The following is a 23,248-nucleotide window of genomic DNA, read 5'->3' on the forward strand; positions in this document are numbered from 1 at the left end:
GACTAAGTAATCTCTGAGGACTGTGCGCTTCGAGGCGTATTTTGTATCGCTATCACAATTACAGCTATCTCGGCGCGCAGTTGCGAGTGTTCGGAGACACTCCTGCCGATTCCGCTGCAGCACTCGCCGCTAGCAGGCGACAGGGCGCGGAAGGATACATTTAGATGTGCTCCCCTCCTGATTGGCCGAGGAGGCGTGTAGCTCCACAGTGCTGCAGGGAACTACTGAAACATAGTGGTATTAGTTGACCAGGAACTGTTTCGAAGCGGCGTCCAAAGCCACACCAAATGTTTTTCTCATACGATACGCGTTGACGACGTTCGTCATAAACGGCCTTGTTTACGAAGCGTAGTACGAAGGCGGGGCCCTTTGCGCCGGACCCTGTTCTGCGCGGCAAGGCTTTCGGCCAGAAAATTTGCTCTGGTTCGGAGAACGTTAGGGTAAAGAGCTCCGTGGACGTAGAACATATAAGCGGGCTCTATCCAGTGGTCTCGTGTTGTGCAGTAGTGCAAGAGAGACTTATAAACGGCAATACATTGTCCCAACTTTTGTGTCCTGATTCAACATACATGAAAAGCATGCTGACGAGAGTTCTATTAGCTTGTTCGGTTAAACCGTTACTCTGCAGGTGGTAAAAGACGAAGCAGGTCTTCAACTACATCGGTGAGGAATTGCCGCCCGCGATCACTGGCGATAACACGTACACGCCTCGATGGCGTAATATATAATGTGGTGACAGCATAAATTGGTGAAAACACAGCGCGGTTGCTGCAGAACTGCCGCAGTTTGGGCATAGCGTGTCAGGTGGTAGTATAATCTATCGGTTGGCTTTCGTCGATCGCGGAAAAGGACCGAGCAGGTCAGCAACAACGACCTCAAACGGTGAACCAGGGGGTGCTATGGGTTGAAGTCCTGCTGGTCCGCTTGTCGGACGCTTGTAGCCTCTACACAGTTCACATCTCGCAACGTACATAGTTCACACTTTGACGCATTTTCGGCCAGAAGAAGCGTTTCTTGGGTGAGCTGAAATTTCCTGGAAAACCCTATATGTCGAGACGTAAGGTCATAGTGCACTGCTCGCAGGACATCATGTCGCAAATTTGTCGGCGCGACTAGAAGTAACGGGTGCCCTTGCCGGAATAACTTTCTTGTAAACAATGCCATCCTTTACAACGAAGGCGGCATTGACCGTTCATTAGGAGATAAAAGAAGGAGCGAGACTGCAGTTATTGTATTGCTCCGCACGAAAAGTGGTGAGGTCGGCAAATGGGGTATAAACAACTGCTACAAATTTACCGAAGTTGTCGCCACCCTCGGTTGTCCGACGCGGAAGTCACGCGCGAGAGGCAGCCGGCTTCGGCGTTACGGACCGCTCTTGTAACACACTTCAATGTGACATTTGTGTAATCGTAAGGCCCAGCGAGCAAGATGCCGGATGGGTCACAGTCGGGTGAGCCGACATCAAAAATGATGGTCGTGACAACTGAAAATGAGCGTCCATGGAAATACGGCCGGAACTGTGGATGGCGAATACGACCGCGAGACATTTTGCTCTGTGACAGTGTAGTGTGTAGTTGCAATCGGGTTTACTTATCAACGACTATAGAATAGGCAACGACGTGTTTAACAGTGTGATGGCGTTGGATCGAGGTGGCCCGAGGCCTACAACTGGTGTCTGGACTCGGTGGCAGCAGATAGGTCAAAGTCAGGCGTAGCCAGAGGTTGGGGAGGGTGAACCCCCCCCCCCCCCGAAATTTTTCGATTTTACATGTGCAATATATACACGCGCACGCACGAAATACAAAAAGGATGGTTGAAATCCCCCCCCCCTCCCCGAAAAAAATTTCTCGCTCCGCATCTGGCCAAAGTGGCAGAGTGTGGTTCATGAAGTGAGGAAAAACTTGGGTTACGATAACCATCAACCTATTGCTTATGAGGAACGACGGCGCTTCCTTGGCGTGTGTCGCCGTAAAAAATTCTGGCGCACTGTGAAGCATACGTGTAGAGCCGCGACCTCTAATGTCGTGACGGTCTGCGCGCACGGTTGTTCGTTCAAAGCACGACTGAGAGCGCTGCGATACGCTAGCGCTTGAGCATAGTCACGTGGTTATATGTCATATTTCGCGGCTTTCCTTAAATGCCGGAAAAACCAAACGCGCTGCAAGGACAGTGGTCCAACACGGAAGCGCGTGGCCGGCTCCGAGCCATCTTAGGTACCCTTCGGACAGTTTGGCGATTCTTTCATCTCGCCGCTCTCCGCGCCCCGCCCAGCGCCGCCTTCTTTTCGTGAGCACCTCTCTTCTGTCGGCCGTGCCAGGGCGGCGCGGAGCCGCGAAGACTAGGCGCCATATTTACAGCACCTCTGATCAGTGCGCGTGGTGCTTGGTGGTTCACTTTGCTTGATCCTGGTATCACACGTGAACTGGTTGCGTGGAATTGGTTGTTTCGCCCGTGGTGGCTGAAACCGTAGCGCTAAAGGAGTACAAATGTTTAAGTCCTCCCTCCCCCTCTAAAAAAAAGAAAGAAAAGATCATTCCGGACCGTTGGCGCTGTAATGAAACAGCTCCACTAACCTAAAACCTGTGGAGGGTCGAAGCATGCAGTGGTTCGCCGGTGTTTCCCACAGCAAAATCTCTGCTAATGGGCAATAAGGGACAGAACAAAGATTAGACGCATAGACCCGCAGTTAACGTGCACGCTGTGAATTTTTATTGTTCAACTACGCACAAAAGAAATATGCCACCGGCACTGATTGCAGGTCACCGGTGAACGGTTGTGCACCGCGAGCAGTCGGTTTTTAGATGCGAAAGCATCTTATGCTCGGGGCAGTGTGCGTTCTGTGGCGTCCGCACCCATACTGCGCATGCGCCAACTCTCCCCCTCTCCTCGCTTGAGCGTGAGGAGGTGGGTTGGAGCAGGTGGCGTGAGCTCCGCCTCCGCTTCGTTTCTCCTCTCCCGTTTCTCTCCCTCCGCCACAGCTGTGCGCTCGTATTAATGCGGCGCGCGCTCGCTCCCGTCGCACTCTCCTTCGCAACGGCGCTACGGACGCTCGCGAAGCTGAACTTTGTAAACGGCAACGCCGGCAAGCGAATCTCGAAGCTGCGAGGCCGCGAAAGCGCGCATTCGCTGTGCTTCCGTTATTCTCTCTCTGTGCAACGGTGTGCGAAACGCCATGAACAACCTCGACGTCGGCGCTAGTTGCAGCGGCAGCGCCACCGCGGCGGAGCAGAGGAAGGCTCGGGAAGCCGAACGCAAACGTCAGCGTTGACAAGCGGTAATTCAAACGCCTCGACAACCACCGTCTCATAAGTCGCATAAGAGATACGAAAATTCGATGCGCAGCCCCCGCGATGCTTTCTCATCCCACCACGGTTGCCCGTAGGGGGACATGTGTATTTTTTTTTTCAATCAAGAAACTCGCTAGCAGACGCTGCCTGCGTCGGCATTGTCTCTCGCGGGTGAGGGCGCGTTCTGCTTCCTTGCGAGCTGGTAGTTCAGCGTTCATTGCAGAAAGTGGGTTTTCATAGTCAACGCACGCCGTTCGCTCTCCCTCGCCATACGGCGAGCGCTGAGGCGGGCTCTCTTTGCACACAAGCAAATGGGCGGGACACGACGATGCCCGCCGACACGCTGAGAGCCTAAGGTGCCTCGCCCCTGAAAGAAGCGGAGGCTTCTTTGGATTCGAAATAATCCGCGCAACAAATGCAGTTCAACCAACCGCTCCGAGCCATCGGAGGTAATTGCGCAGTTTGCTTGAATATTGCTGGCAGTGTAATTGAAGCATCGTACCATTGACCTAAATTATGATTCGTTATGCGGTGCGGTCTTTTATGCTCAGAAGCTTTTGAAGGTTATTTTAAACAAGGCGAAAGCTTGCAGACGGCCGCACAAGGCTTGAGACACAGCGAAGCTGGCCGAGCACGCCTATGCCGCTCGTACTCGGCTTTCCGGCTGGATCCTGACGTCGCATACGCGCGGCATTCCACTCACGGTGACCGGCATCTCGTCCACCGTGATCTCGTCGTCTCTGGTGCTCCCTTTCCCTGGCCGCGTATTCTGCATCTGCTCGTTACCGCCGTTGCCGTTCTCGTACAGCGACAAGCCTCGCTTCACGATGCGTGGCTTCTTCTTCGGGAGTATGTATACTTCCTTTACGCGTCCCATGGCTGTATCGGATCGAGCGGTGGAAGCGCGGTGGACCTCGGTTTTCATCGCAGCTTCCATCTTCCACTTCCTGCCGTTTTTAACACGAAAGTGTTTTATGCCGGGGTCCACCAAGTACATCCGTCACGGATATGACGTTGATAAAATGGACGCCAACGGGTGAGAAAGAAAAAAACGAAGAAAAAGAAACCCCGCTGGGAATCGAACCCACAACGTTGCGGCCGTGAAAGCAAGCGCCCGACGCACCACCGACTAAGCTAACTTGGGAGATGCTAAAGACGGCGCGAACGCGCCTTATATCTTTCGCACATTCTCTTTCGCGGCGGGCGGAGCGGGGCGGTGCCGCCGTCTGTGAGATGTGAAAAGAAGTAATGCTTCACGCTCGACACTTACTAGCGCTTACTCCGAGATTGCACGCGATATCGTAGTTCATGGTTAAAGCGTCTCGATACCAGAGCGGTAGACTGGCCGCGCTGGCGTCGCCGAGGCACCTTTGACGCGGTTACGTTCTTTGCCTTTGGCTTCGTGCTGGCGTGCGTCGGCTCATCGGAGTAGTGCAGCTCCCACGTGCACCAACGGAATTTCTCCGCCGCCGACTGCTTCAATTGCGAGAGCACCGACTAACAAAACTGCTGCAACATGCGTTGCAGAAAGGACGCGAGTTCGACGGGCGAATGTCGTGCCTTGGTGGAGCGAGAGCAGCGCCTGCGAGACAGAGGCCAGCGGGACGCACGCGTTTGTGGCTCAGGCTACGAACCTCTACCTCCCGTGTTGCTGAAGCGCAGTGTGTGTTAAGTATGCATGAGCACAGACGTCGGCTACCCTTTACTAGAAAGCGCACACCGTGTCGTTTCTCTCCTTAATTGACGACGCTTTGAAGAAGTGCATACCGGGTACCAATGTTGATTATGAGATTGTTGATATCATCCTTACGCGGGATTCACGATTCGCTGTGTCCAAATATATGTTCACACCTTCAGCTACCGTGCGCAACGGTTTAATCATGATCATGGGCGTTAGTCGTCGCGATATAGACATGCTGTCAACATGGGTGCATCCACGTCAAACGGTGCTATAACTGCCAAACACGAATAGACATTGTACAAGCTTTCATATATCACTACACAATAAGCAGTACTTCTGTGAAGACACGTGTCACTTTCGTGTTATGCCGATTCCTATTACAGAAGGATCAGCCATGTTTTTGGATTTAACTATGTTATGTTAGGTAAGATTTGTGCCGCTGTGCAAAGAAAGAATGAGCGAGTAATAGACTGACATTTGTTTCGTATAACGCACCAACAAATTCACTGATTACCATACAGGTGTGGTGTATAAGGTTCCTTTCAGCTGCGGCCGCTTACGTAGGTCAAACGGGCCGATGCGTTAACCAGAGATTATTGGAACATACGGAATCGCTAACCGAAGGCTCACCTTGTAATCTATCTTGCTAAAAGTGTAAGTGCGCGCCAAAATCCGATGAATGCGCAGTTTTGTACCGACATAGGAATGAATTAAACGCGTCTGATGACTGAGGCATGGAATATCGAAAATATTGGTAGCGCATGCGTGAATGAACCGTCGATTAACTTGCATAAAGAAGAAATCAAATGCCTTACCACTTATCTTTCACGTAGACTCCCGCACGTTCCGGATTGATAGGTTCGCCTATTGCCTGGCGGGTGGTCTAGTGGTTAAGGTGCTAGACTGCTGACCCTCAGGTCGCGGGATAGAATCCCGGCCGCGGTGACCACATTTTCGATGGAGGCGAATATGATAGAGGCCCGTGTATTTAGATTTAGGTGCACGTTAAACAACACCAGGTGGTCAAAATTTCCGGAGCCCTCCAATACGGCGTCTTTCATAATCATATTGTGGTTTTGGGACGTTAACGGTTATTAGTGAGTTTTATTGCTGGGTACCCAAGTGGCTTGTGTACCCAAGATATTGGGGCGGCGGTACTGCGCATGCGCGAAGCCCCAAGCACATGCGTCCCCGGGTCGCCGGGGCCGTGCGTACGCGCGGCCATAAACACCGCTGCCACCACTGGCCTCCTAGTGGTCAGATCAGCTGTCCTAGCAGTCGCGTCCCCCTTGAATCTAATAAGTGGCCGTCGTGCGCTCTGTAGTTCGTCAGCTCCGAACTGATGCTTTTATTTGCTTTAGATTAATGTCCTTAAGCTTTCACAGCAAAGTATCCGTGTCGATTCGGCACCATTTTCGAGAGCCATAATCAAATAATCGATGCACTTAGAGAGTGGCGATGGGCCATATAGTTAGTACAGACCAACTTTTTATATTGTACAGACTCTAGAGGAAAAGCTCCCCATAGGTACGAAAAGATAGCTTGCCGTGGACGAAAGATAGCTTGCCGCGGGCAGGGACCGAACCTGCGACCTTCGAATAACGCGTCCGATGCTCTACCAACTGAGCTACCGCGGCGGCCTGTCCCCCCGTCCACTTTATGGGGTATATATGTACATGTAAACGTGGGAGCGTAAGTCAGCGCCGCCAGTAGCCTTGACGGCGAGTGTGGAACACTCTTTTTCTGCCTGTTGGCGTCACGTAGCACGTGAACATATTACGAGCTGGCAAACAAAGAAAACGAGCCCTTAAAATTTCCACTTCTTTCCTTCATTAATAGCGAGGGTCTCGTTCTGGCAGACTTGATGCTTTCAGGTAGTATGCGAGGGATTATTGGTCAGCTGCCAGCTCGTAATAAGTTCACGTGCCACGTGACGCCAACAGGCAGAAAAAGAGTGTTCCCCACTCGCCGTCAAGGCTACTGGCGGCGCTGACTTACGCTCCCACGTTTAAATGTACTTATATACCCCATAAAGTGGACGGGGGGATGGCCGCCGCGGTAGCTCAGTTGGTAGTGCATCGGACGCGTTATTCGAAGGTCGCAGGTTCGGTCCCTGCCCGTGGCAAGCTATCTTTTCGTCCACTTTTCTGTCTTCACATTTACATTAAGCGCGAACCACACGTCCGCTGGCCGAGCGCGCGCTGTACGTTGGCTGTACGCGCTCCGGAGACCGCGCATGCGCAGACGACGCAAGCGCGGCAAAACGCGCGCGGTACGCGAGTGTTCGCGGCGACTGATATCGACCTTCAAACGGTGCGCGTCCGGAAGCGCTTGGGGCCATGCAAATACGCAACTGTGGCATGGCTGTTACCAGCACCGGCTTGACCGACGGATGATGATGCACATCATGTGAAAAATTTTAGTTCTTATTTACTTTTGCATGCATCTAACAATAAAAAAGGTTAACAGAAGGAGGTTTTGTAAGTATTCTGATGAACTATCAGATTTAGTGAAATAGACGAATTGTATAGCGCCAACGGGGTACTTGGACAGACAGAAAACAGACAGCCCGGCTCAAGGCTTCAGGCTTTCCAGAGGCTTTCATCGCGTCGGTAGCAGAATCCATCTACCGGACCAGTAAGGCAGGACGGGAGAGGGAGCAAGCTCTGGCCGCGGGTAGCACAACTCAACAGCCGGGAAAGATAGCTGTTGTTCCGTATAAGCATCAAATATCCCACATACTTAAAAAGATTGGAAAACGCGCTGGCATTCGTGCAGTTTTTTCTGCCCCCTTTAAGCTAATCGGTCTTGCGAAATTCACTAGCCTCTGAGGCAACAGTCGTCTGGCGCATGTGGCGTGAAGCACAGGACTAGGTACGTGCAATGCGCACGGGAAGTTGTGTACAAGGTTCCTCTCTCCTGTGGTGCATGCTACATCGGTCAGACGGGTAGGTGTACTAATGACCGGATAAGGGAACACGCTAACAACGTAAAAAAATGGCGAAGACGGGTTTCTGGCACAACACTGTACGTCTTGTAAATGTTCACCCCTTTTTGAGCGCACAGTCACTGTGTATAAACACAGGAATAATCGCACCCGAATGATAGTTGAGGCTGCGCAGATGGCAAGCGAGCATGACATGTGTGTTAGTAAGCCATCCGTAGCCCTCTCTGACAAGGAATTAAGTTTCCTAGGAAGCACTGGCGCACGCACGCACTGACCGGTTTGTTTTTTCATGTTTTGTTTTGTTTGTTTTTGATTGCGCAGCGTCTGCCTTAACGTTTTTCGCTTAGCGCATCCTCTGTCACATGTTCATCTTTTGCTTTTTGTGCCATATATGAATGTTCGATTCTGCTTAATAAAATCAGTTGGAAGTTAGCGCCCGTCCTCGTTTTTTCTGTCTGTCCAAGTACCCCGTTCGCGCTATACAATTCGTCATGACATACCAACTAGCCCAAGCTGCTACCCTTTTAGGTTCGCCTATAATTTCGGTTTTGAAGTCCTTTGCGTGCCGCTTCTTTGCGTGATGCTTCCCAGCTGGCTAAGAGACTTGCTTCCGAAGAAAACAAGAGGCTCTGGAACCTTGCGACTCATCATTATGCTTTCCTCTACTCTATCGACCCACATCTAAGAACAAGACTCCCATACAGAATTCCTCGACATCTGGAAACTTTGTACCATCGTCTTCGACTAAACAGTGCTTATGGAAACAGTTTACGGTACCGCTTCGGTCAAACCGAAAGTCCGTACTGTAATAACTGTGGCTCTATAGAAACTGTCGAGCATATTTTGTTCGAGTGCCGAGCGTATGCCGAAGAGCGTGCGCTCTATGAACATTGCATGCATATGCTGACAAAAAGAACTTTATCAATTGACTGTGCCTTGGGCCCTTTACCTTGCGTCGCGCAACAGAGGCAAGCGATGAAACTACTATTCAGATATTTAGAGAGCATCGGTCAGCTCGACAAATTTTAATGACACCTTGAGAGCACGTAATGTCACTGTCAGCACACGTCCCCGTCCAAGATGCAAAAAAACCTCAGTTTGTGTTTTTACCTCTTTTTTATTCTATTTTAAATTTTATATTTTTTTCTATCTCTTTCAGTCCCCAATGCCCTTCTCCACGCAGAGTAGCAAGTCAGCGAATTTACACACGCCGGCTAAATTCTCTGCCTTTCAATAAAGAGCTCTCTCTCTCTGATGAACTATCAGTAATTTTGTACGAAACAATGTCTTGCACGTATGAGGAAACGCGCGCTCGCGTGCGCCTTCGCGCGTAGTGTGTGGGTGGAAATCGCCATTGCTCGCCGTACACGCCCGGAATGTGCGCGCTGACGCGCCTCCACGTGCGCGTTTGGGAGCGTACGTGTGGTTCGGGCTTTACATTTATTACTAATAACGTCCCCTATACTTTCCTTGGCATTATTGTCTGTTAGTGCCCATTATTATTGTGTTCATGTTGCTAATTTGTCGAAATTCCCGTGTTTGATTTTTATTGCCAGTATTACTCACAATGAATAGCGCTACTTCTAGCTGATTTGTAAATAAATGCAAAGGAAACGATCTCAAAGGTACAGTAATGGCGGTGTTCTTGTGGTCGGTGCTCTTTCGGCCCAGCTTTTCCCAGCTTTCCCTCTAGAGTCTGTACTAACTCTATGCGATGGGCTCTCCCAGAATCTCGGAGGACAGATTACGTGCCTGTTAGTTGTTTCTTTTTTCGTCCATAGCTGGCGACACTTATCGTGGCGGCAGCTATGACACATGCTACGCCTTTCCGATACCGGAATACCGGACGCTGACGAACCCGCACGCACAGTAGACGAAAATGAACAGTACACGGGAAAAGACGCCGATCTCACCGTCACAAGTTCTCCACGTGTATGTCGTTGTCGGGCTACGGCACCGGCTGCAGTCGCAACTTCGACACGTAGAGTTAGTACACACTCTAGAGGAAAAGCTCCCCATAGAGAGTATGCACTAAAACTGAGCCGCAATGTGGCGCTGCGGTGCCCCCGAGCTGGGCGCCATTTTTGCTGTTCTCGTGCAGCAGCCGACCCACGCTTGCTACTGTGTTTGCTGTGTGTACGCGCTAGGTGTTGTGTGCTGTTTCCTTGCCTGCCGTGTACTCGCGCGTTTCATTAACGATAGTACGGCGTTGGAACTGTCCCCTACCACTGCGTGTTGCACGGATCTAGTCATTTGCCTGGCTGTGCAAGCGATCGCCGTGTTGCTGCAGTGAAAAGATGCTGCTCAGCGACTACGCCAAGTCGCTGTCTGATCCCGAGCGCAGGAGATACCACATCAAAGTCGCAAAATGCGGTAGCGACGACCCCTTGGCGCTTTCCGATGACCAGTTCACGAAAGATGTTGGCTGCTATCCCAGCGTAGACTGTGCGGATATCAACGATTATCTTGTTCACGGGACAAGTTTCGTGACGCGGGAGCAGCTTAAGAGCTACAAATCCTTGGAGGCTCACAATTATGTCACAAGCGGCCTCGTGGAGCCACAAAGGGTGAAAACTCTTCGTGATGGCAACATCGTCGTTGTTTCAAAGGTAGGCTGTACATATTGTACCGCATGTTCCCGACTTAACGGCTTGTTCTAGGTATCCGTAAAGTTAGTGATCGGGTGCTAAAGTGGTAAAGCATGCCATCAGTCGCTGATGTGGCGCCCAGCCCATCGCACTTTCTTGCCGCTATCACTAGATGGGCAGCCAAGTTGTCGCTGTGTTTCGCGTGTTTTTAGCGCTTGGAGCAGGGGCGGCGCCAGGATTTTGATGCTAAGGGAGGGGGGCACCGAAGACAAGAAAGTTCCTTCAGGGGGGCAGGGAACATATGCGTTGTGTTTTGACCATGTTTGCTCGAGGGGGCAGGCAGAAATTTAGGGGCAGCTCCAGCACCCCCCCCCCCCCCCCCGGCGGCTCCCCTGGCTTGAAGTAGTCCTCTAAAAGTCTAATCGCACGCGCTGAACACTGATTTATCTTACTATCTGCGCAGGTCCGCCACTCACAAGCGTTTAAAGAAAAACCGCTGCTGCCGTGGCTACTAATCAAGCCTGATGGTGAAGTTCTGTGCGCGCACTGCACGTGCATGGCTGGCCTTGGCGAGGCGTGCTCACACGTTGGAGCAGTGCTCTTTTACTTGGAGGCAGCAGTGACACGCCGGGATGGTCGATCATGCACGGATGGACAGAATGCATGGCTGCCACCGCATCTTGCCAATCTGGAATGCCGACCAGTGGCAGAGATGGACTTTGCATCTTCTGCAATGAAGAAACGCCGCCTGGATCACACCGATGCTGAACCACGCAGCCCAAAAAGTGTTGCAGCAACCAAGCCCAGGGAGGACGAGTTGTTAAAGTTTTTCGCATCACTAAGCAAATCTGAGGGTAGGCCAGCACTTCTCTCGCTTAAAGAAAAATTCGCCGACAGCTACATTCCCTTGGGAATGAAATACCCAAGACTGCTCCTGCGCAATCTGTGAAAGAACGAGTGCCCAAGCTCCTGGGAAGATGTACAGGTAGAGTACCGTAAGGTCTTCGAGAACCTCTCAGTCGAGCCTGGCGTAAGCTTTATTATTGTTTCTCAACCTCATTTTAGCTTGCATGTAGTTTGCTTAAAATTTATTGAATGTGGAGAATATCGTTGCAAATCAAAGGTTCTGTGACCATTTTTATTTAACTTGCACATCTGGGCACTCTCGTGGTCATCTCCTTAATTTGGTAAATACCAAAGTTGGTGCAAAACGACGAATGCATGACCAACATGATTGACAGGTCACGACATAAATGACATGCCTGTCGCATATGTCATGAAGCTGTTTCCCAAAGTCACGTGTGACATATACCCGCATCCCAACAAGGTATCTAGTACTTCGGTATGTGCCACAGCTGATGCACAGTCTGTACCAACCCAGCACATGACATGACAAGAAATTTATTTCACTCCTGAGGAACTCAGATCTAAAGAGCCAGAGAATCCCCCCCCCTTCCCCGATCAAGTTGGTGGCTCCACCAACGATAAGACCAGGAGTCCAAGGCCCGCCACGATGGTGTGGACAGCGAAAATCAGCACCAAAACTTAATGACGACTAATGGAAATAGAATGCAGACAAGAAAAAGAGACTACGACACAGGCACTGTCTAACTAAATGTTTATTAGTAAAATACCGAACACATATATATGGGTAGGAAAAAGATTATCATCAAAACTGCACTCCCCCAAAGATTTGTTACCCTATTATAGACATCAAAATCTTTATAGCACACTTAGCATGGCTTGAACAAGAGAAAGACAGTTTAGTACAGGTGGAAATTCTGCATAGCACACAGACAGTTTCATATGATGCTGTGACTCAACAAGCTATCGTCCATTGTTGCTCGCCCCTGCAGGAATACGCCTTCTTACACTTTACTTTCATAAAAGTGACATCTGTGCTGTAACATACCCTTAAATCAGAAAATAAACTACCATTTAGACGACAGTGCAGTCCATAGGCGTGCGCAGGGTTCCCCATCAGGGGTGGCGAAGGTTCATTGCAGCACCCCCCACCCCACCTTACTAAGCCAATGTATGGGGCAGATTTCGCGCCCCCCCTTCTTAGGTGACTAGAAGGTTCAATGTACGGGGCAACTTTCGCACCCCCCCTCTTAGGTGATTAGGGGGGGCGACCGCCCCCCCCCCTGTGCGCACGCCTATGGTGCAGTCAATGTGCATGCCTGTGACAAGTTCATTACTCAAATTACACAAAGGCAGTCGATCCACTTCATGAGACTTCGTTCAAAGTGCGAGATATGCAGCTGCTTTCAGACTGCTTTGCATGAGATCTATTCCCCAAACGTGTGGTATCTGCCTGAATTTTTGTTGTGATGTGCCCTGCAGTCATGTATCTATTTACAGTGAAACCTCGGTGATACGATCACAGCTCACACGAATTTCGGGGTGATACGAATTTTTTGTTGGTCCCGGCCAAGGCCCATTGGCCTGCAATGTAATGAAGTACGGTTGTTGCGAACCGATTTTTACCCAGCGACGTTTGATACGAACGTACGTTACCGCCCAGGTGCGAAGAGGTGATGTCCGCGCTGTCGCGGAACACGCGCCAAGCACGTGCGAGCGCGGGAACGCAAGCTTGGGCCTGCGCGCCGCACCGCCGAATCGTCAGAATCACGGTGTAAGAAAAACAATTTTCTTACGGTCAGAATAGACCTTCAGAGACGCGTCACGGCCTCCGAGATTGTGTGCGCGGATCTCTGTGGCTGTTATGTGCCCGTGTGCCTTTGCGTTTAGATTACAGAGGCCTTTAGCGCTATGCTTTTTTTTTCTAAAGCGTCGACACGGGCTGCTGTCGTTGTACTGTGTTTACACGTGCCTGCCTCGTGCATCAGATTTCCTATGAAAGGTGGACGAGGACCGAAGGAAGGCGAGCACGGTCGTCGCGAAGGAGTCAGGCCTCACAACGTCAACATGCGCGACCGTCGAGGTTGCACTTGTGCGGGCACGGCCGTAAATCCCCCCAAAAAACATCCCCAACATCTCCCCGATAACAAAATCATAACACAGGACCGTGGTTCTGTAATTTTGTGGCCTTGATGCATCGCGTCAAAGCGCTTGTTTCGTTGCTTTCGCTGCAGTGCTCCAGTGTTATGCAAAAAAAAAAACATTCTAAAATTTGGAAGGGGCTATTGCTGTCGTGGGTCACAACGCACCTGGTTCATTAAGTACGCGCGTACGAGCCGTATATTTACGAGTGCTGATATTACTGCCGACATCTAAAAACTTAACTGACAGTCATTCAGGGTTCTTCCTGACGTTACTGCGGCCATGAAAAACAATAAATGAAAATGTACGCCAGCTTTCTTTCGTCGCATGCTAATTTTCCATGCTTTATGGTGATACGAATTTCGGATGATACGAATATTTTTGGTGGTCCCGTGAGATTCGTATCACCGAGGTTTCACTGTACAATGCTAATTTAAGCAAAGCAATATGTGCTGCCCGACAGTATTACAGAATTAAAAAGCAACACAAAGGGTAATAATGCAGATGCTTGTTTTTTATTTCCTGCAGGTGTGTGCTTTGATCGAGAAGCAGACAAAGGCGCAGTCAGCATCATAGAAATGGCATCAGTTTAGAACTGGACGCATCACAGCGTCAAATGCTGGAGCAGTATTTGCGACATCGTTAACCGAGCCTTCAAAGAGCCTGCTGAAGAGACTATGCTACCCGGAGGATTGCAAGTTCCAAACTGCGGCAACTGAATGGGGAAAAAAGAAAGAAGCTGCTGCAAGGACAGCTTACATGGAGGAAATGCAGAAGCACCATATAGGCTTTAAGTGCCAGGTATCTGGGCTTCACATAAGCTCAGAGCGCCCATTTTTGGCTGCGACTCCAGGTGGCCTCGTGCACTGTAATTGCTGTGGAGACGGCCTTCTGGAGACAAAATGTCCATACAGTGCAAAAGACGCACTTATTCATGAAATTCCACAGAGAGAACGGTCGTATCTTGTAAACGATGGCACCGATGCAAAGCTGTCAAGAAACCATCACTACTTCAAGCAAGTAATGATGCAGATGTTTGCAAGAGAAGCTACTGTGATTTTGTAGTATGGACACAGAAAGACCTTTTTATTGAAAGGATAACTGTTGATGAGGAGCTCTGCAAAAAATGGTGTCTAAATGCACATCATATTTTGAGCACATTCTTCTGCCTGAACTTTGTTTTCGCTATTGGACCACTGCTGCTGAAGAAGCAGCAGTCGAGCACAGTGCAGGCAGCGAGAATGATAAATATTGCTACTGTGAGCAACCGGAGTATGGAGACATGGTTAGGTGCGATGGAAAGCATTGCACTCGGCAGTGGTTTCATTTCCAGTGCGTAAACCTGAAAAGGGCACCGAAATCGCGGAAATGGTTTTGCAATGACTGCAAGAAGCTGTGAAAGCACTGTACATTTACAAACATTTTGTGACAGCTCACGTGTCAGTCAAATGGTACGACAGAGTCGCTCAGGTTGGCAAGTGCGGCACAAACAAACACAACCCTGTCAAGTGTGCAGACTTTTCTGCCGTCGGACACCTTTGCTTCCAAAAATTCAGTGGGAAGAGTACTTTTCAAAATAGAATACTTATTCCTGACTAACCCAATAACTCTTTCCACATGAATGCAAACATTCGCTAGCCTACGTGTGGCCTCAACAGAATAAGCAGTAAGCTGAGGCTTCCCTTTGGTGAAGGCTGGAATTTCCAACTTTGCCCCACACATGCCTACAGCATCAGAGATCAAAAAAACCCCTGTCTGCTAGCACAGAGTCGCCAGGCAGTAGATTATCGAGAATGCCGCACGATTCTGTGAGCATCTTATCACTGGCGCGTCCACCCCACCCTCTTGATATATAGGTAATTACACCTTGTGGGGCAATACCAATGAGGCACTTTACGGTGTTTCCATGTTTGTATGTGGACCATGTTAATGATCTCGGTTCCATGGATTAAGGTCTGTCCACAAAGACCTCAAAACGATCGAGAATGACGACTACTTTTTTGCCAAATGTTTCCTGAAATGCCATTGGCATTGTTCTTTGTAGGCTTCGCGTTCAGGCCATTTTCTCAGACTGTTGAGCCCAATGTATGCAGCGTCAAGCCATTTTTCTACTGTCATGTTACGGTAGACTGGTGAACGCGAAACCTGCAAGATAAAACTGCCAAGTTAAATGTGCCAATCATTTTTATCCAAGCTGACGCAATAAAGTTCACCAGCATGCTCACTTGTACACTCCTGCATGGTGAACATCGCAATTAAATATAGGGATGGCTGTTGCCCGAAATAAATACCTCTACGCAAGGTCCGGTAAGTGGAGGTTAAGTCTTAACCTCATTAGGAAAACAACCATTTCCTGAAATTTGTCCAGGCGGTTGCGTAATGTGTGCCTTACATGAGGCTCAACCCGACTGTAAACAGCCTCTAAAACTGAGTAATGTGGCAGCCCTGTGTAAAACAGAACCATGTCTGGATTGCTGCGGAGCACATCCCTGTCTGGGACCGCCATTGCCAGGCGGCTGCGCGCATTAGCCAGGTCCTGATGAAGGCGGCGGTTTTCCTCCTCCAGTGAAGAGATGTGAGATGACAGAAGGTCAGCTGTCACTTCTTTGTCTGTCATGCCTGCAGGGTAAATTGAACATGTGATGGTAATATGAAAGAGAAAGCACATGAGTGAACACTACATGTACAGCATTGCTGCTTGCTTCAGCATGTTCACTTGCAAACACCTTTGACTAGGGGTGTGCGAACAGTGAAATTTCATGTTGAATCCAAGAGTGCCAGCCGTGGTGGCCAAAAACTTGAATCGAATACAAAAGATTTTGTTGAAAATTGAAATAAAGAAATGAAATCTGCTCATGTTCTCGAGCACATATCGTGATGAGTGACTGCTACTGAAAGACTACAAATTGTCACGCAGAAACACAAGCTGCTCCACATGACTTGGCTTCAGGCTCTCTTGCCGTGATGTTACGGTATTTCCTACAGATAAAACGGTAGCAGGGCCCGGAACTATCTTATTTGTTATACACTCAGCCAGCCATTGCAGGAAAATGCATCCATAATTTTTCACACCCAAGCGTGGAAGTTCAAGGGGAAGATGGAAGCTTGAAGAGATGAAAGATTAGTGAACTGTGGCTGGAGCCAGCATTTTGACAAGTGGAATTTTCTTTAGATAAGTCTGCTGGTTAAAACGGTGGCTCCAACGACATCTTCTGTTCGTGAATGTTTCATCCATACCGATATTAAAATTTTCATTCCACGTCTTCAACATGCTTCCACATTATGGGATTTATCTCAAACAAGCACATTAATGTCTTTACATGTGTTCGTAGTACTTAGGCCCAAATCTTAATGACATTGAGGGAAATGAACTTTTGAAGCTCCAGAGAGAAAACTGTTGCTCACATGCAGAAGCTTGATTATTTTGCAAATCCGCTTGCGGATGGCACTGGACTGTTGCTCCATTGTCTTCCAGTACTGGACATGGCAGGCATGAAGGGTCTTCAGCAGCTGCGCAATGAAAATACGTACAAGGGAAACATTGTAGTTGGAAAGTGAAGCCTTCGGTGGAACTCGTGCAACAACGAAGTTTGCTTGCATGCACAGGCCTAGATGGCCAGACTAAACAGTTTCTCCATTTGCAGATCATAATGCCACGCCCACTTCTTGTCTTGTTTTGATATATTCGGGCTTGACCGGCAGGGACGGTTATCAACGCTGAGGCATTGTTCGAGAAGCTTCACGTCTATAGTAGATCGTTCTGTTAAGATTGCGCCCCGCACGCGAACGTTCCAGCTTTGTCTAGAGATAACGCCGCCACCAGCGATATTGCTGGAAAGTTCGATACCGCCTGTATAAAAGCCGACGCGATTGACCGCTTGTCAGTTGATCGACGGACGACGCCCTGTTCGCCGCTATATTTGTACAGCGTGTATTGCTGTAGTTCTAGTTCTCATTTTCCGGCCACAAGTTCGGCCAAATAAACAGTTTCGTCCTGCAAACGCCGACTGCTGTCTTCGTCGACGTCACGACCACGTGACATCTGGTGGAGGTGCTGCTTCTTCCATGATCCGGACGCCCCCGCGAAGCGCTGACCCAAGCCCAAGCCGCGAGGAGGACGACAGCAAAGAAAACCCGGATCGTCGAACAAGCCGCAGGCAGAAGGGACTGCAGCCAGAGCACGGGCTCCTTCCCGAACAAACCAGGCAGCCCAAGGTCCCAACACCCACCGCAGCGACGATGACCGACCCCGTGCAGCCTGCGCCGATCCTACTCCGGCAGCCCAAGGAGCCGCCAACCTTCCGCGGGTCGTCATTCGAAGACCCGGACACCTGGCTCGAGACTTTCGAAAGGGTCTCAAAATTTAACAACTGGGACTCCGCGGACAAGCTGCGGCACGTTTACTTTTACCTTGAAGACGCAGCAAGGACCTGGTTTGAGAACCGGGAGTCGACTCTTCGAACTTGGGACGCCTTTCGGAGCGCTTTCCTGCAGACGTTTGCAAGCGTCGTCAGAAAAGAAAGGGCCGCAGCCTTGCTGGAGACACGGGTGCAACTACCAAACGAAAGCGTGGCCATCTTCGCAGAGGAAATGACCCGACTGTTTCGCCACGCTGACGCTGCCATGCCCGAGGACAAGAAAGTCCGCTTCCTCATGCGAGGAGTAAGGCAAGAGCTCTTCGCTGGGCTGATACGGAACCCACCCTCGACGGTCCAAGAATTCGTCTCAGAGGCAACCACGATTGAGAAGACGCTGGAAATGCGTAACCGCCAATATAATCGCCGATTGATTCAAGACAGCCCAGCTGTTCATGCCATCGGCTCCGACGACCTGCGTGAAACGATCAGAGCGATCGTGCGGGAGGAGCTTCGCAAGCTCTTACCTTCGGCGCAGCCTCAAGTGGACTTGATCGCAGATGTCGTTCGATCAGAAATCCAACAGTCCCAGGGCAACCTTGAACCGCCACTGCCTCAGCCGCAAGCCATGAGCTATGCTGCTGCAGCCCGACGCAACGCCGCCCCTCCTCGCCCGCGTCAAGACACCGCGCCGCCGCCGCAGTTCCGACGTCAGGCACCGCCGCCACCACCACCGACGCCATACCGCCCGCCGAGAGGACAACCATGCGCCCCTCGAAAGACCGACGTTTGGCGTGCCCTGACAACCGACCGCTCTGCTATCATTGCGGGGAAGCCGGCCACACATACCGCCGCTGCCAGTACCGACAGATGGGCCTTCGAGGATTCGCCGTCAACGCGCCGCGCCCGCAGCCAGGCGAGCGGCCTCGGGACATCGACGACTACCTCACCGGAACACACTGGCAAGAACGACGACCTTCCCGCTCGCCGTCGCCCGGCCGCTACATGTCTCCGCACCGCCGGCAGTACACTGGCCCAAACCGGGGCCGGTCACCTAGCCCGTATCCGGAAAACTAAGGGCAGCAACCGATGGAGGTGCGGTTGCTGTACGACGAACTACCGAAGATCCTCCGCCGCCGACGACGACGCCGCAACGAAATCTAAAGAACACGCCGCAAGACGAACGAAGCCCTGACGTCGAAACTTCACGGCCTGAGGAAGAACTGACGACGCCACGTCGAAGCAGCGGAACAAACCGACGCAGCCGTGACCCGACGCCGCGACCCAATTGCAACGCAAGACGACGAACTAGCGACCTCGACGTTCTCATTGACGGCCACAACGTCACCGCTCTCGTCGACACTGGAGCCGACTATTGCGTCATCAGTGGGCCTTTCGCCACGAAGTTGAAGAAAGTTAAGACTGCTTGGGAAGGCCCCGAAATCCGTACCGCTGGAGGCCATCTAATAACGCCGTCTGGAGTCTGCACAGCAAGAGTTACGATCAATAATCGCACGTATCCTGCGAGTTTCGCAATCTTGCAACACTGCTCCAGGGACGTCATACTTGGCATGGATTTCTTAAACCATCATGGCGCCGTCATTGACTTAAGAACCAAGTCGATAACCCTATCGTTGGACAAAACGACACCGCCGGATACGAATCCATGTCACCATGCACTGAACGTGCTCGAGGATCAAGTTACCATCCCGCCTCGCTCCAGCATCATAATTCCCGTCAGCACCGAAAAAGCTGAAGACATCGAAGGTGTCATCGAGAGCGATCAGCGTTTGCTACTAGACCGCGACATTTGCGTTGCAAGGGGCATTGCTCGGTTGCATGAAGGAAAAGGAAGCGTGATGCTAACGAACTTCAGCCAAGAATACAGACACCTGAGCAGGGGCACGACGATTGCATACATCGAAGAAATCTTGGCCGTCAGCGATGCATTTGCCTTTTCGGATTACGACGAAGCTTCGACGACTACCCCAACAGCTGAGCCACCCTTCGACGTAAACCCAAATCTTCCCGCTCGCCAACAGCAACAGCTTCGATGCCTTCTGCAGAAAAAGAAGGACTGTTTCTCGTCGTCATCGCGGGTCCGACAAACGCCCCTTGCTAAGCACCGCATTATAACAGAACAAAATGCTCGACCACTCCGTCAGAGTCCCTACCGGGTTTCGACGCGGGAACGGGACGCCGTGAAGAAACAGGTCGACGAAATGCTACGCGACGACATCATTCAGCCATCGAAGAGTCCGTGGGCATCCCCCGTGGTGCTAGTGAAGAAGAAGGATGGGACTCTCCGTTTTTTGCGTCGATTATCGTCGCCTGAACAAAGTCACAAAGAAGGACGTGTATCCCCTTCCCCGGATTGACGACACCCTGGATCGATTACACAACGCAAAGTACTTTTCGTCGATGGACCTCAAGACCGGCTATTGGCAAATCGAAGTCGACGAGAGAGACCGAGAGAAGACTGCCTTTATAACACCAGACGGCCTCTTCGAGTTCAAGGTTATGCCCTTTGGTCTTTGCTCGGCACCTGCGACGTTCCAGCGCGTTATGGACACCGTGCTGGCTGGACTGAAGTGGCAGACCTGCCTTGTGTACTTGGACGACGTCATTGTGTTTGCCTCAAGCTTCGACGAACACCTCCGGCGCCTTGACACTGTACTACAAGCAATCAAGACTTCTGGCCTCACCTTGAAGCCTGAAAAGTGCCGCTTTGCATACGAGGAGCTGCTGTTTTTGGGTCACGTGATCAGCAAGGGTGGTGTTCGCCCAGACCCGCGGAAAACAGCTGCCATCGCTGCCTTTCCGCCCCCCACCGACACGAAAGCCGTGCGCCGTTTTCTCGGCTTGTGCGCCTACTACAGGCGCTTTGTCAAGGAATTTTCACGAATCGCCGAACCGCTAACTCACCTCACGAAGACCGACGTGCCATTCAAGTGGGAAACGGCGCAAATCGAAGCATTTGAAGAACTGAAACGACGCCTTCAGATGCCTCCTATACTAGCACATTTCGACGAATACGCCGATACGGAAATCCACACCGACGCAAGCAGCGTAGGACTCGGCGCCGTCCTTGTGCAGAAGACTGACGGGCAGGAAAGGGTCATCAGTTATGCTAGCCGGTCGCTATCAAAGGCAGAAACGAACTATTCCACAACAGAAAAAGGAGTGCCTAGCGATCATCTGGGCTGCATCCAAGTTTCGCCCCTACCTCTACGGCAGGCCCTTCAAAGTTGTGAGCGACCACCACGCATTGTGTTGGCTAGCTAACTTGAAGGACCCTTCAGGTCGCCTCGCACGGTGGAGCCTACGACTTCAAGAATTCGACATTACCGTCGTTTACAAGTCCGGAAGGAAACACTCCGACGCTGACTGCCTGTCTCGCGCCCCCGTCGACCCACCGCCGCAGGACGACAAGGAGGACGACTCCTTCTTGGGAATCATAAATGCCGACGACTTCGCCGAACGACAGCGAACGGATCCAGAACTCAGGGGCCTTGTGGAATACCTCGAGGGCAGGACCACCGTTGTTCCGAAGGTATTCACGCGGGGACTGGCGTCATTTTCTTGCGCAACGGTGTTCTCCTAAAGAAGAACTTCTCACCGCTTCGAGCCGATAGCCTTCTCGTGGTACCCTCGACATTGCGGCCAGAGGTCCTCCAGGCTCTGCACGACGACCCGACGGCTGGACACCTGGGTGTTTCTCGCACGCTAGCAAGAATACAGGAGAAGTACTACTGGCCGCGCCTTTCCGCCGACGTCACTCGTTACGTGAAGACCTGCCGGGACTGTCAGCGACGCAAGACACCGCCCACTAGGCCAGCCGGACTTCTGCAGCCTATCGAGCCACCTCGACGGCCGTTCCAGCAAATCGGGATGGACTTACTGGGTCCGTTCCCGACGTCCAATACCGGAAACAAATGGATCGTCGTAGCTACAGACTACCTCACCCGCTACGCCGAGACGAGGGCCCTCCCTAGAGGCAGTGCCGCCGAGGTAGCGAAGTTCTTCGTTGAGAACATCGTCCTGCGTCATGGCGCCCCAGAAGTTCTCATCACCGACAGAGGTACGGCGTTTACTGCTGACCTAACTCAGGCAATACTGAGATACAGCCAAACAAGCCACCGCCGGACCACAGCGTACCACCCACAGACAAATGGCCTGACCGAGCGGCTAAACAAGACCATCGCCGACATGTTGGCCATGTATGTCGACGTCGAACACAAGACGTGGGATGCCATCCTTCCGTATGTGACCTTCGCATACAACACGGCCGTCCAAGAAACGACGCAGATGACTCCGTACAAGTTGGTCTACGGAAGGAGCCCGGCGACGACGCTCGACGCCATGCTACCCAACGTCACCGACGAAGAAAACCTCGATGCCGCCGCTTACTTACAACGTGCCGAAGAAGCTCGACAGCTCGCCCGCCTGCGCATCAAGACCCAGCAGCACACCGACAGCCGTCGCTACAATCTTCGACGACGCTTCGCGGAATACCAGCCCGGCGACCGTGTTTGGGTCTGGACGCCGATACGCCGACGTGGGCTTAGCGAAAAACTCCTTCGGCGATACTTCGGGCCATACAAGGTTCTTCGACGCCTCGGCGCTCTTGACTACGAGGTGATCCCGGACGGCATTACGAACTCCCAGCGACGCCGCGCACGACCTGAAGTCGTCCATGTCGTGCGCCTTAAGCCGTTTTTTGCGCGTTAGCGAACCTGGGGACTCTATTTTTCTTCCTTTGTTATTGTAATTTATTTTTGTATGCACTTGTTTTTTTTTCTCTCTTCTATGTTCTTTCACAAGCATCGGGACGATGCTTTTTCAGAGGGGGGCAATGCCACGCCCACTTCTTGTCTTGTTTTGATATATTCGGGCTTGACCGGCAGGGACGGTTATCAACGCTGAGGCATTGTTCGAGAAGCTTCACGTCTATAGTAGATCGTTCTGTTAAGATTGCGCCCCGCACGCGAACGTTCCAGCTTTGTCTAGAGATAACGCCGCCACCAGCGATATTGCTGGAAAGTTCGATACCGCCTGTATAAAAGCCGACGCGATTGACCGCTTGTCAGTTGATCGACGGACGACGCCCTGTTCGCCGCTATATTTGTACAGCGTGTATTGCTGTAGTTCTAGTTCTCATTTTCCGGCACAAGTTCGGCCAAATAAACAGTTTCGTCCTGCAAACGCCGACTGCTGTCTTCGTCGACGTCACGACCACGTGACAATATTATGTTGCATTTGTATGCACCTTTACTATCAGCAGTCCATCTGACTGGCTGTGAGAATTCACAGGAAAAAAGTTGAAAAAAGAAATGCTCAGCAGTTCCATACTCGCTTTAGTAAGACAGAGTAAGTTTTTGCTA

At 51.2% G+C, this 23,248-nt stretch overlaps 1 pseudogene; it reads left to right on the top strand.

Moving 5' to 3' along the window:
* Positions 1-14,007: 14,007 nt before the first annotated feature.
* LOC125759294 (uncharacterized) lies at positions 14,008-14,984 on the top strand (annotated as a pseudogene).
* The last annotated feature ends 8,264 nt before the right edge of the window (positions 14,985-23,248 follow it).

Source organism: Rhipicephalus sanguineus, chromosome 7 (genome assembly GCF_013339695.2).
Source record: "Rhipicephalus sanguineus isolate Rsan-2018 chromosome 7, BIME_Rsan_1.4, whole genome shotgun sequence".
NCBI classification, from domain to species: Eukaryota; Metazoa; Arthropoda; class Arachnida; order Ixodida; family Ixodidae; genus Rhipicephalus; species Rhipicephalus sanguineus.